Genomic DNA, 13,875 nt, shown 5'->3' with positions numbered 1-13,875 from the left:
AGTAATTTTCAGTGAAGCGTTAGTTTTCCTACATAATTTTCCTATTTTCCAAAATCCATCTTTCGTCAGTTTTGAGAAATAATTGCATTTCAGTATAAAACAAAACACACTATAATAAACAATAGGATAATACACGAAGGCCAAGACCTGCAGGATTGCTGACATATTTAAAGCTCAAATTCAATTGGTTATTAAAAACTTCAAGACTTACTAAAAATATTTTGCGGTGTGTAATTTTCTGAGTACAGCTGTGTATTGGATATTAAAATTACAGAGCGCAAAAATTACAGTTCCTAAGGAAACACCAAAGGTATTACTTACTGATAAAATAAGAAGTCTACAAAATTATGTAGTCTCCCGATCATTTCAGCAAGATCTCTTAGCAAGGTAAAATGATTTTACCCTCTACATTTCAAGCTCTACATGCAGCAGCTATATCAAGATGTTATCTCTATTGTTCGAAATCATAGCAAACCTGACATTTTTTTTTAACATTCGCCTACAATTCACAATGACCTGAAATAGCTATTGCTTTACGTCCGCATGAAGAACCCACTGATCATCCTGACATTGTTACTTACGTTTTCGCGTTGAATCTCAAAACCTGAAGGTGAATAAGTTCAAGAAAAAGTATTTGGCATAAAAAAACCATTCAGAGGGAGTATGTTTCATTATTATGGAAGCAAATAACTTTCAAAATGTTTAGTATTCTTCATTGAAAATAAATCTAAAAATTTTTATTTGAACGTCTAATGAACTTAGTTCGCAGCATTTGCTGCACAAGCCATTAGTTACTACATAGAATTCGTAACTAGCCTGAAGATTACACCGGTATGCAACCATTGTGCTACAGAGAAACTGTTTTTTTTTCAGTTCTTCAGTATGGATAATTACAAAACTCATGTGTAATTTCGTTTCATCACATCCAATTTTTTAAAAAATTACTTTTGTTTTCCGAAGTACATGAAAATGTCGAAATACTTAAATTACTATACATCCTTAGATAAATCTCATTATTATTATTATTATTATTATTATTATTATTATTATTATTACGTTAAAACTGGTAATTTAGACATAATGGAATCGCTAAAATATTATAAAATAACAAAATTAAGAGTTTAGGTACAGCTTACAGCAGTAAAAGTTTTGGAAATATTCAACATTTTTTTCCTCCATTACTGTATCTTGTACAATAATGAAAATTAGTATGTGTAAAACACTGTCCTTCTGCTATATGAAAAAAAATATTTTTACGATTTAAAAAAACTATTTATATATATATTTTTTTCGAAAGTCATAATGGTGGTAGTTCACTGTGCAGTGATGAAGCGTTTCCCTCATAACTCATTAACTTGTTAACTTTTTCATGTTCTCTCTCTTTTATTTTATTGCTGAAACTTATGTTTACAATATCATGTTCTTTCAATTATATTCCTTGACAAATATTATCTTTTTTATTTTGTGTTATAAGAAAATGCTGATATTTGACCATTTTCAAAATGAATTTATTTTTTTATCAGCCAATCTATGGGAAGTGAGCTTGCATCATATTGTAGATATGACGTGCATAAATACACACACATAATTTCATCACAGATTATTGGATAGTTTTTTTAGTTATTTGAGAAACCCTTCATCACTGCACAGTGAACTGAATTTTGAAAAAAAAAAAAAAAAGTAAATAATTATTTTTAATCGTAAAAATATTTTTTTGTGCGAGATCGTGCGTATTTGCTTGGTTTCCGCACAAAACCAATCCGCGGAAAGTCTAAAATTCCACATTCAGTATTCCCAACCTAACACACACAACAATTTCCCTCTTCTTACCGCTTAAGTGACATATTGATTTTACTGTAGGCTTTTAACATATTATTTTTAGAGACGTTCAATATAGTAATAATTATAAATTGGAAACTTACCACTGCAATTTCACCTAAATTGCACTGTTAATTATTGCTTTTAAATATTTGCAAAAATCAAGTAAACTCTACAACTGCACTAAAGTTACTGCATTCGTGATTCAAGTAACATTAAGGAAGCCGTGAAAAAATCAACAAGATTCCAGACTCATCATAGACTGGGGGAAAAGAAATACAGACGTATATCACGGCCTGCTGGAGTATAGTAAACACAGAAAACATTTTAAAGCAACAGTGTTGAAGATAGATATTTTTGTTTTGCAAATTTGCCGTCATTGAATAGAAACCAAATGGAGATTTCATTGCAACTAATCAGAAATTCCTCTTTCAGGTATGTAATAAACGATCTTCGCACAAAATAATGTACGATACACGAGCGGTATGTTTTCTTTAAATTCTCGGAAATTAAAAAAGCTCAACTACGTTTCGCTTTTTCAAACTTTTCCTCGAACATGAAAACTTCAACATACCGCTCTTGTAAAGCATATTACTGTTTTCTCATATAGCAGTAGGACAGTGTTTTACAAATACTAATTTTAATTTTTGTATATGATACAGTAATGGAGGGAAAAAATCTTGAATATTTCTAAAATATTACTGCTGTAAGCTGTATCTAACCCCTTAAAATGTGTTCCGATGTGTTCTGTGGAGGTTGATCCCTGTTCTGTGATAAGCGCCCGGGCACAACGCCAAACGAGGAAAGGTTCACGACCCGATCGATCTACGTTGAGGCCGGTGTCGTATATAGAACTTAGCCACAGAACTTCCTCTCCGTAGAATAGCATTTACTCCAACAATCAAGTACCAAAGTTACGAGTCTATTGCTTCCTGAAGTATAAGCCACGTTATGAACTGGTTGGCCTGCAAGCAGTGAACCTTGACTGTACATTCCAGCCGGCTGAAGTGCACCACCATGTGCTTGTGTACTGAGATGAAGAATCATTGTACGATATTTCCCGCTCCCTTAGCATTTATCTTGTAGCTCCTATGATAGTCAATAAATCGTGCTGTAATTTTTTAAATTGATAACTCAATGTCTAAGGAAGACATATAAAAAAAATTCGAAATAAAAAGTATACACCACCAACAAGTAAAGGGTACGTCAGAAAGAACGGATGGATTTCAAACTATCGATACGCAACGAGGAGAGAGATATAGTGAGGGGGACCACGACTGTTGGGTCAGCCATAGAATGCAGTTTCAGTTGAGAACATGTTGTTGGTCTGGTGTACAACGTGCTTTCATCGTAGAGACATTTTTGAAAAATGAAGAGTCTGTGATCGCCACTCAGGACTCATTTCGACATCGGATGTCACGCTAGGATTCCAACTCGGAATACAATTTTGCGGTGGGTGGCTTCATTTCGTATCACAGGTTCAACATTAAAGAAGAAATCACCTGGACGAAATTCTATCGCACTGAGATTGTCCGAGGCTACGGTAAGATCTCGCGCCCTGCGACTTCTTTCTTTGGGACCATTTGAAGGCGTAAGTTTGTAAACATCGATCACATACACTGGACGAACTGAAGACAGCGATTCGTGAAGAAATCGTGGCAATTGCACCAGCTATGACTGTGAAAGTGATGGCGAACATCAGAAAACGCCTCGATGCCTGTATTGAAAGCCAAGGACATCATATGGATAATGTTGTTTTCCGTAAATAAACTGCATGTATTGGTGAATATGTTGATAACAACAAATTTTTGATTTGATGAATCTTTACAATTTTCTTGCCATATGAAATCCATCCGTTCTTTCTGACGCACTCTGTATAAGGGTTTATCAGTTTTACGAGTTTCCTGGGAGACCTATCTACAACAACTAAACATCAACAAATCATTAGAATATTCGTGTGATACTCACATCAATGTAATTAGAGATTTTAGAAACATCGAAAATCGCTGTCTTAATGAACTAAAATTATACCAGTCCATGAAGATTTTTAATATTCGTCAAATAAGACAACATCTGAAGGAGAACGAATATAATGAGTTGTGTTCGCACCCTCATAAAGGAAAAGGTTTTGAATTATTATCAGAAGTACCATCTGCCAATGTTTGGATTATTAAAAAGCAAGGTCTTTCCAGTTCAGAGTGGAGAGATATGATAAAAATAACAGCCATGGTAGCGCCAGTTCCAGCTCTTCCAGGACGTTCCACGGGCACATCCCACTGTAGACACTGTAGTGAGTTTGAATCCCTACCTCATGTGCTTGGGAGGTGTCCTCAAGGAGAAATGTTAAGAATAAAACGACATAACGTCATTCTTTCCCTTCTTCCTGCTGCTCTCCGAAACAAAGGTTTGGAAGTTTACGAAGAAGTTCATTGTTTGGCTGATCAAGATAGCGTACGGAGGATTGACATCATCGCTATCAATAGGAAAAAATCTATAGCAGAGATCATCGACCCTACAATACGTTTTGAGCAGTCGAAAGCAAAACCTAAGGATGTTGATAAAGAGAAAAAAGAAATATACATGTCTACAGTACCTTACTTCCGTAACAAATACAACGTCCAGAGTATCACAGTGACAGGTCTGCTGTTGGGGTCCCGAGGAACAGTCCCTAAATTTTTTGTGACGTGGAAAAGAAAATATAAATCAGGCAAATATATTCAAGGCGAAATTGTCCAAAACATAATTAAATACTCAGTTGCCATCTTAAAAAATCACCTATATGGTAAGCACTCCACACAATTGTTTAATTATATATTTGTGATTGAAAATCTGTATTTTTATCTTAATTTTTTTTCATGTGCCCATTCATGTACAACCATTATGGTGTGTTATTTTGTGCCTATAGGCAAGCCTTGAAAGGTCAGATAGTAAAAGTAAAAAAAAAAAAAATAGAAAACACTAACTTCGATTGATCTGTTCAGAATAGTCATTTACACCTTCAAAAGTTGATAAGCGGTAAACTTTTTTGTTTTTCACGTAGGATGGGGGCCAAAGCGAGAGAAATTTTAAGAAAAAATGCAAATTACTTTAAAAATCGGTCGCTACTCAAAATCTTTACTCGTTGCAGAGCTACGACGAGTTAAACAAAAGATCGTTTTCGTTTAGCGTAGTACTCATGAATGAACAGTTTTATCTGTAGGAATCTTAACGAAAAATTTTCTCCTCATCCTTCTTGTATTTAGGCTTGAATAATTTATCTATCTTGAGCTGTTCCAAATAGATGAATGTAAATCTTAAACGAGATGCCAAGTTTTAACACCGAATTAGGCCTACGGTAAACTTCACTCGTGTCCACGTTATCCGGCTAAAGATAGTGGGTTCCACTATTGAAGTAACGTGAGGTGAATGATTCTGATTGGCTCTTATATCAATGACGTCAACATAGCGTTAAGCGTTTAGCGGGACAGGAGAGTGCAAAAACTCTCTATTGAAAAAGAGTAGAGACATCGAATTGGCATCTTGAGATCTGTAGAGACATGAAAGAACAAACTGAATTGAGCACAAATAATCACAACTATCACTATTATTTTCGTCGCCGTCATCATCATCACCATCATCAGAATGAACTTTTCTGAAAATCAAGTCCGATCAAATAAAAATTATAATATGTCCATCTTATTCTTGACCGTCTTTCATATTTCTATATAAATTCTGTCTTCCTTACTTAATGAATTCCTATATGAGATAAATTAATCAGTCTAATATAGTTTCCTACACTATCTATGACTCTCTGCCAACACTGAATTCCGCGTCCGAAGAAACCTGTTAGTTTGGAGTAAAAGAAGTCGTCGAGCCAAGTTGTTCTCTCTATACTGATAGAGACTCCTGGGAACCATATCGCTTCTGCCAATATCTTCAAAGATAAATAAACGAGTTTTCATCGTAAAGTCGAGGGATAGTAACAGCTTAGGTTTGTTCAGACTTTTAGTATGCCTTGCACATACGCTGCTTGGTAGGTAGTTAGATTTACCGTCGTAGGTAGCAAAGAGGCCATGATTTACCCTGGACCATGGATGGGCATTGTGCCTCACTTGAGAAATAATGCCTCACTGACCTTCACAGAGCTTATCGCTCTGAGTGACATCATCTTCACAGTCCCCCTTCCTCCCTCACGCAGCTACTAGGCGTGGGCAGGTTCTATATCAGTTTTATAAGCTATATCAGTGGTGGCATAATGGCATTATCAAAGCAGTGTGTACGGGTTAGAAAATGATTATTTCATGAGAAATGGGAGGAAGAGTTTTTTTTGCTGTTTAGAAGAGGAGAACATACGATGTATATTATGCTCGAAAATCCTATTAGGCATTAATAAATTTAATATACAACGACATTACTCCTTATGTCATAAAGAATATGCTGAATTAGAAGGTAAGACAAATTAAATGTTATTTTTCGTACTATTCCGAAGAAAATTTATGATCTTAAAATTTGCATAATATAATAAATACGACATTATACCTTAAACACGCTGCATTAAAAGGTAGCCTACGAGGAATTAAATGTTGTTTGTACGTATTATTTCCAAAATAAATTTATAAAAAAAAAATATATTAAATGTGCATAGAAAACGAAATATGATTTTCTGAAATTATTTTAGGTCGAGAACGTGCAAATCTATTAAGTAATCTTGATAAACGCCAGAATATTCAAGAAAATAAACGTAGATAACGTAATGTAATATTATTGGCTAGTTATGCAATTTCTCGCCTGTGATTTAAATCAATTCAGTGATGGAGAAATAGTAAAGAGGTTTATGATTAAAGCTGCCGAATTAATTTGCCAAATTGAATAAAAGTCTACTCTGTCACACGTTAAAAGTGTTAAAATTGTTAAAAAAGGTATTTACCTTCGACAGACGGCTTGGTTCAAGAGACACTGGAGACGACGACAAATAGCGTCGAAACGGGCCGTCTGTCGAAGGTAAATACCTTTTTAAACAATTTTAACACTTTTAACGTGTGACAGAGTAAATTTTATGTTTTTTAACAAAGTGTTAACGTGAACTTTAATCAATTGAATAAAAGTTTTCCAGTCTCTCACGTTAACCAAGCGCTTTTCTAATAATTCGCCACTGACCGCCTTAGCGATTACGATAAGGTGACGCAGGTCACAGCAGTTTATATTTCCCATCCTACTCTGCAGTCTCCTCTCCTAGTAAACAAACTATTTCAAATCGAGTGCCTCACGTAACCGAAAATTGTGCCCATGTATGTCCCGGACCATAACGAAGAAAGGAGTGCCTTAGTAAGCCTAGTGTAATCATGGTGGTAGAACTGAATTATGTCATCATTGCGTGTGTGTGCAAATGTCGGAAAAAATAATCGGTTCAGGGTACAGGGTGTAAAAGATATAAAAAGTAGCCTACTGGTGGTAGATTTAAAATAACTGAAGAAAAAATTCAAATGTTTTTCCGTAAGTGTCACGGTTTTGTGCGTCTAACGTTTTTGGAAAAGAGAATAGACAATCATTATTCAGGCTACTTTGCCCGTTAAGTACGCTGAAGCAGTCGTTTGTTACTCTGTTGCGTATAATTAAATTTCACTATATTAATTTCTTCAGTAGACAGATATGTACTGCTTATATAATTTTAGGAGTTTATATCATTTACAGAGGTTTTTGGAGCTAGTTGGGTGGGCTAATAGCTTCCACAATGATCACATCGTGTCTCTAGAGTGGTGTGCTTTATTTTGAAGTTATTTTGAATGATTTAAGTCTACGTCTTTTCTACTGTTTAATCTGTGGGAGTATATCGAAGTTTCTGGTATTTACTATCGGCACTATTAGTGCTACTGCTGCCAATTTTGAATTTCGAGCCACCTTATCACTCTTCTGTGGATTTTGAATCAATATTAACCACTATCAGGTAGTGTGATTTTTTGACGTGAATTCAATTTGTCGCAAAGTTAAAAAAAAAAAAGGTAAGAAAGCAAACATGAGAATGTATATCAATTCAATTCCTAAAGACGGAAATAGAAAACTTTCCAAATACTTTCTGGGAATTAAACACCAATACATTATACTCGTATACAATAGTGGCAAAAAAACCGGACCGACCCTTGTAGCTGATTTCAGAGCCTTGTTCACTCCAGAGCACGATAGACTGGTAACTAAGACTTTCGTAGTTCGAATCCTGCCTGGGAAGGAAACTTTTTTTCTTCCTTATTCAAATTTATTCCACATACTTTTCGATTGCAACGATATTTTACTACTTAATTAACTTATTATTCCCAGAACATGAATTTTACCAGGAATCGAAAAGTATTGTTAATAAATTTGAATAAGGAACAAAAAAAAGTTTCCTTCCCAGGCAGAATTCGAACCACGAAAGTCTTAGTTAGCAGTCTATCGTGCTCTGAGTGAACAAGGCAATGAAATCAGCTACAATGATCGGTGCGGTTTTTTTGCTACTACTGTACCTAAAAGCGCAATTTTTGGCTCCATATTTTATCATAAAAATGGTTTGTTTATATAGTGTGGTAACAATCGATATGGACAATGAGAATTGCAGGTGAAATTGTCAACTTTGGCAGCCGCTGTACCACAACTAGGGCGAGTGGAAAGTGGATGCATTTTCATGTGTAATATTTTATCATAAACCGTTGCAAAATTTTGAGATCCTCCTTTTAATGGAAGGCCCATAAATCTTTATTTCTTTCATTTATTCACTGATAAATTCCGCGAGCTGCTGGTAAATGCTGCAGGCAAATGCTCGAGGTCGGGGACAAATCACAATTAGTAGACACATCTGCAGTATTTCCTTCGATAAATGACTGCAGTGATCAGAGTGTGAAAATGAACACAAAATCATATCAGCGTTCCAACGTTACATATATTCAACGGCTTAAACAAGTATTTGTTTTTTCCTCAATTTTTCTCTTTCCCTTATTTAATTTCTTTTATTTTTTTTTCAATAGCTGTTATTAACACACTTTTCCCTCTTTCCCTATGATCCCTTCATTTCTTTCTATCCTATCTCCTATCTTCTTTCATCCCGAGTTAACAATTCCTATTTCTTTGCTTTCGTATCTATTTTCTTCCTTCTTTCTTCTGTTCTGATGTTTTTAGTTCCCCTTTTCCTTATTATTTATTTCTTTCTTCATTTACTACATATTTTACTTAACTCTCTTTCTCCTTTCTCCCATTATCATTTCGCTTGTTTTTCTTCACACTCTTTATAATGTCTTTAGTTTTACTTCCTTGATAAATTTTCTTTTTGACTTTCTTCTTTTGGTGTTCTATTCCTAGTTTACCTTTATAAATTTATTTCCTTTTCAGTTTATATCCTTTTGGCTTTCATTTATTTTGCTTTCTGTTCTATTGGCTTTCTTTGCTGTAAGCTTTCTTTTCACTGACTATTTTTCCTTTCGGCTCTTATTCCTCGGGCTCTGTTTTTCTATTCGCTCTTTTCTTTTGGCTCTTTTTAATTTTGTTTCATTTCTTATTCTGTTTTCTTTCTGGTTCAGTTTTCTTTTCGACTCTGTTTTCATTGTGGCTCTGTTTTCGTTTTGACTCTGCTCTTCTATAAGTTTTCTTCTTTGTAACCGACGGTAGGTTGCCGTCTTCTGCAATAGTTTTCCGTCCTTAGCTTAAATATACTGCATAACTCCTCCATTGGAGGCGAAGCATAATTAAGAACTCTGACGTCTTCAAACTACTTTGAATGCAGATCTAAAGACATAAAACACTCTCCTCTCCCACCCCATCCATAGCACTTTACCATTAGAATAATGGAAAACCATCAGCAATTCAGACCGCATCTCAGTTGAGGAGACTTCTCGCTGACAAGTCGGTTGCACACGATCAGCACTTCTGAAGCATCGCTAATCCACATTATTGTTACATTTCTATTTGATTAAAGTTCTTTCATTTCTTTTGCTTTTCTTGTGTCTTTTCTGTAGATTAATGCTATTTATTTTTCATCTTTTATATTGTCCAGTTTAATAAATTAGCTATCTTATAGAATCTCATTTTAAACTTATCAGAAAATTACAATGATAGAAAAGGCACAGAAAAATGTTATTTTCGTAATTGTTTTAATATTTGGTACCGTATAGAAGGTGTAATCAAAACTATGTCAAAACTTCCAGGGTATATTTCTCACATACAGAGGATGAAAAAACATTACATGTACATTGGAAGGAAATGCTTTATTTTATTGTTACAGCTCTTCTTCTACAACTTTGATTACATTGTATGATGCGGTACATTATAAAATAAAAATAGCATACCACATGGAAATGTCAGGATCGGATTGTGAATTTTCACAGTCATTACGTATGGACAGTTGAGAATCCTAACGCAATTGTTCAATCACGTCATCAACAAAGATTCTTCTTCAGTGAAACGGCTCAACGGAGAAAGATGCAAAGTGTCCTTAGAGTACATCTTACCTATTCCGTTACATCATGTGCCGTTAGCAATACGATGAAACACGTACTTCATGCATAAAAGAGCACCTGCTCATTTCAGTTTCAATGTTGGACGACTTCTAAATCAAAGATTCTGTGAGGGATAGCTGAGCAGCATAGTATCAAAGTAGTCAACTTCATTTTTTGTGATTTCGAGATATCGATTGTTTCTCAAAGAATTTTGTACGCTGTATGCGGTTCTGGAACTGTTTAGGTTCAAAAACGGACAGAACAGAGAGTAAAAAGCACTTAATTGTGTGCATCAAAATGTGGACAACTCCACTGTGACTTGTTTCACATCACGACAATTCCTTCAGTAGCCAATGAGAAGCCCACATTTGTACCACGTTTTCCCATCACGCATCGCGAATCCAACATTGCTGATTGTTTATATAATTGGTTTGTGGACGAATAAGTTCTCTTTTACATAAATTTGCTTTGAAATCAAGTTAGAAAAGACTTAGATTCAAAAGTAGACAATTTCACTTTAAATATGGTTTCGTTTGGTTTCAAAAACAGACAACACCATGACTTAGTTTCAGAGATGGACAACTCCACTTTTTAAATTTAAATTGCGACCTGGATATTAATTTTAATAACATTTGGAGACTAAAAAAAATGTTGTTATGGCCCATGACAATGTTTAAAAAAATGTACGTATAACGGTGACATTGGTTTCCAAAGACCTAGTTTTTCGCCTCTCCTGTAAAAAAAGCGAAAGTGGAGTCGTCCAACTTTGATACCAAGCTCCTCAGATAGAGGTGGACCAATTCTTTGGTCTCCGCGCTCTCCGGACTTAAAACCCCCAGAATCTTCGAGCCCGTATTTTGGAAGGCTGCGAGACAAAACGATATTCTCAAGGATACATCAGCTCATCCGAGATTCAATAGGATGGCAGGTTGATGCATGTATCCGTGCTAACGGGGACCATCTTGAGCACTTTCTGTGGAACAGACTTCCATGTGATATGCTATAGGTCTATTTGAGTGATAATATTCATCATCATCATACATTGTAAGCAGAGTTGTAAAAAAAGGGCTGTAACGTTACCGGTTCAATATTCGTGTAACATTTTTTCATGCTCTATATTAGAGGAATATGCCTCTAATTTCTGACATACATTTTAGTTACATCCTGTATATTTACGAAACCTGCTAAAGATGAGACTATGAGGCCTTGCTCTTCCCCTTTACCAGGTCATTACAACTGCAATTATGAATATGATTACCGTTAAGGAAACTTAGAGATTGCGAGCTGTGCCGTAGGCTTTAACTTACCTCATAAGAAATTTAATTTCTCCGTAACTATAGCAGATAGGCAAACAAAATGTTCGCCAATCATAAAGCAGACTCTTCTAAGTTGAATAATACCCATAATAAATAACTAGGATTTCTTTCAGTTGAGCAGGAGGATGTAATCGACGTATAGGAGAAACTTGTGTTTGTGTTTTTGCTAATCTCTTTCTTAATCACCCTTCAATTTGGAGAAATATTTTAAGATTTCCATTACAATACAGATGTATTAGTAGTAACTACAAATATTTTCGTGAAACGTAACTAAACATGTTACATACAAATACAGCAATATTAAATGTTGGATATAATAATAGTTATTTATGCAGCAAGTGGATAATCTTGATGATTATGGCTTGAGAGAATGTTTGTCGTACGAACGACAGTAAGTTTGCCCCATGTTTCGGCGGCTACTATGCAGTGGTATGCGGACAATAATGTTCACCGGTTGGACTGGCCTGCACAGAGCCCTGATCTCAATCCCATTGAGCACCTTTGGGTCGAATCGGGCCGGCGATTGAGGTCTCGGAAGATGCGGTCAACTTCCATTGTCCAACTGAGTGCCATGTTGCAAGAGGAATGGCGACGCATTCCAGTGGATATCCTACACAAACTAGTGGAGAGCATGCCTGACAGGGTGGCTGCTGTTATAGCAACAAGAGTTGGTACCACGAGGTTCTAAAGGGGCAAAAAAGTGCCCAATTTCTTTTTGGTAGATAGTGGTATTTTCCAGTAGCGGACGGTGGGTTTGAAAGTTGAGGAGGCCAAGACGTGACTAATGAGAATATAAAAATATAAGGCCTGTGACGTACCTCATTACCAAGCGCAGAATTTATAGGGTTTAAGAAACTAAAATTAGGTTTTCCGATTTATGTTTTATGATTTTAAGTCTTATGTTTAGAAATTTATATGATTCTACGGAGAAAAAATAAAAATAAACAACATATTGTTAATATATTACAACGGCTGGAAAAGATTGCCTCTCTTTAGGACATTTTAAGTCCTAACTTACGAATTAGGTCTTTTTAGGCCATATTGAATTTAAGAATGTTACTCTTTGCTACATAAAACGAACAAGAAAAGCAATATTTCGAGAGTAACGAGATAACAACAAAATTGATTCGAACCTAATAAATCCGGGGCTTGCTCATTACTGTTACATAGTCTAATTTTACAGTAAATTAATAAGACGATCCTATTTCTTCGCAAACCGATCAATTAGGTCACAATATACTTAATAACTGCTACTAGAAGAAGCTACAGACAAATCTGCATTTGTTTCTAAACTCTCGATATATTTAAGATACCGTATAAATGAATATATCTCGTAACACAAAAGAATAAAATAACAGGAACACCCGCAAACAAGAGAAAAATCTAACAACATATATGACAACTTTTACGCAGGGAGAGAAAACTAACAACATGTGACTCAATTTTCTAAAACCAAGAAGAGAGAAAGAGAGAGAGCTTCCCAATACAGCCGAAACCAGCCGTGACTATAAGCAGTACAGCAGTTAGCGGTGGGTAGGATATCTCAAAATTCGGCTCCTCTCGCAAGTTCTATTCAAGTATAAACACTCCTCTAACCAGTTATCTTATTGGTTGAACTGCTGGTGTCATGGTTACTGGGGAGTAGGTCATGTAGCCGACTCCTCTCTCCTGCTCTCGCATAGACACTGCAGGCTGCTAGATGTCGACTATACAGGTTACTGCGCTATCTGTTATTTTTCAGTACGAATTATTTATACTATCTACAGTGTAGCGAGCGGGCATCACCAACTGGATGTGGTCGACTTTACGTAACTTACATCTTAGTCGTAGTGAATAGTAAAATTAATATAAAAGGAAATATGTTCGTCATTTGTTATAAGTTGTCTGTGATCTTAATTCAGCTGGAATTATTACTGCCATATTGTGTTCTGGTAAAATATTAGGGGAGACACGGCCTCCCTTGCCTCTCCTGAAAATCCGCCGCTGGTATTTGCTATTATTTTATAATAATAATAATAATAATAATAATAATAATAATAATAATAATAATAATAATAATAATGATTTATTTTAGCTGGCAGAGTTAAGGCCGTAAGGCCTTCTCTTCCACTCAACCAGCAAAAAGAGTATATACGTATGCATGAACTTACAAAAAATTCAACAATTTGATTTAGATTAGAGTTACATGTATACAAGAGTTATTTACTAATTAAACAACAAAATACTATGAACTATTAATTAAACACTGAAATAAACTGTGTAGCAGAATTAAGCTAAAATACATAAAATGTTGTTAATATATT

General features: G+C 35.2%; 1 protein-coding gene across 5 annotated transcripts in view; it reads left to right on the top strand.

The window, feature by feature from the left end:
- The window catches only part of LOC138713755 (inactive dipeptidyl peptidase 10-like), an 883,892-nt gene that overhangs the window by 51,204 nt on the left and 818,813 nt on the right, over positions 1 to 13,875 (top strand). The window lies entirely within an intron of this gene.

The sequence above is a fragment of the Periplaneta americana genome, chromosome 14 (genome assembly GCF_040183065.1).
Source record: "Periplaneta americana isolate PAMFEO1 chromosome 14, P.americana_PAMFEO1_priV1, whole genome shotgun sequence".
Lineage (NCBI taxonomy): Eukaryota > Metazoa > Arthropoda > Insecta > Blattodea > Blattidae > Periplaneta > Periplaneta americana.
This window is presented reverse-complemented; position numbering and strand designations above follow the sequence as displayed.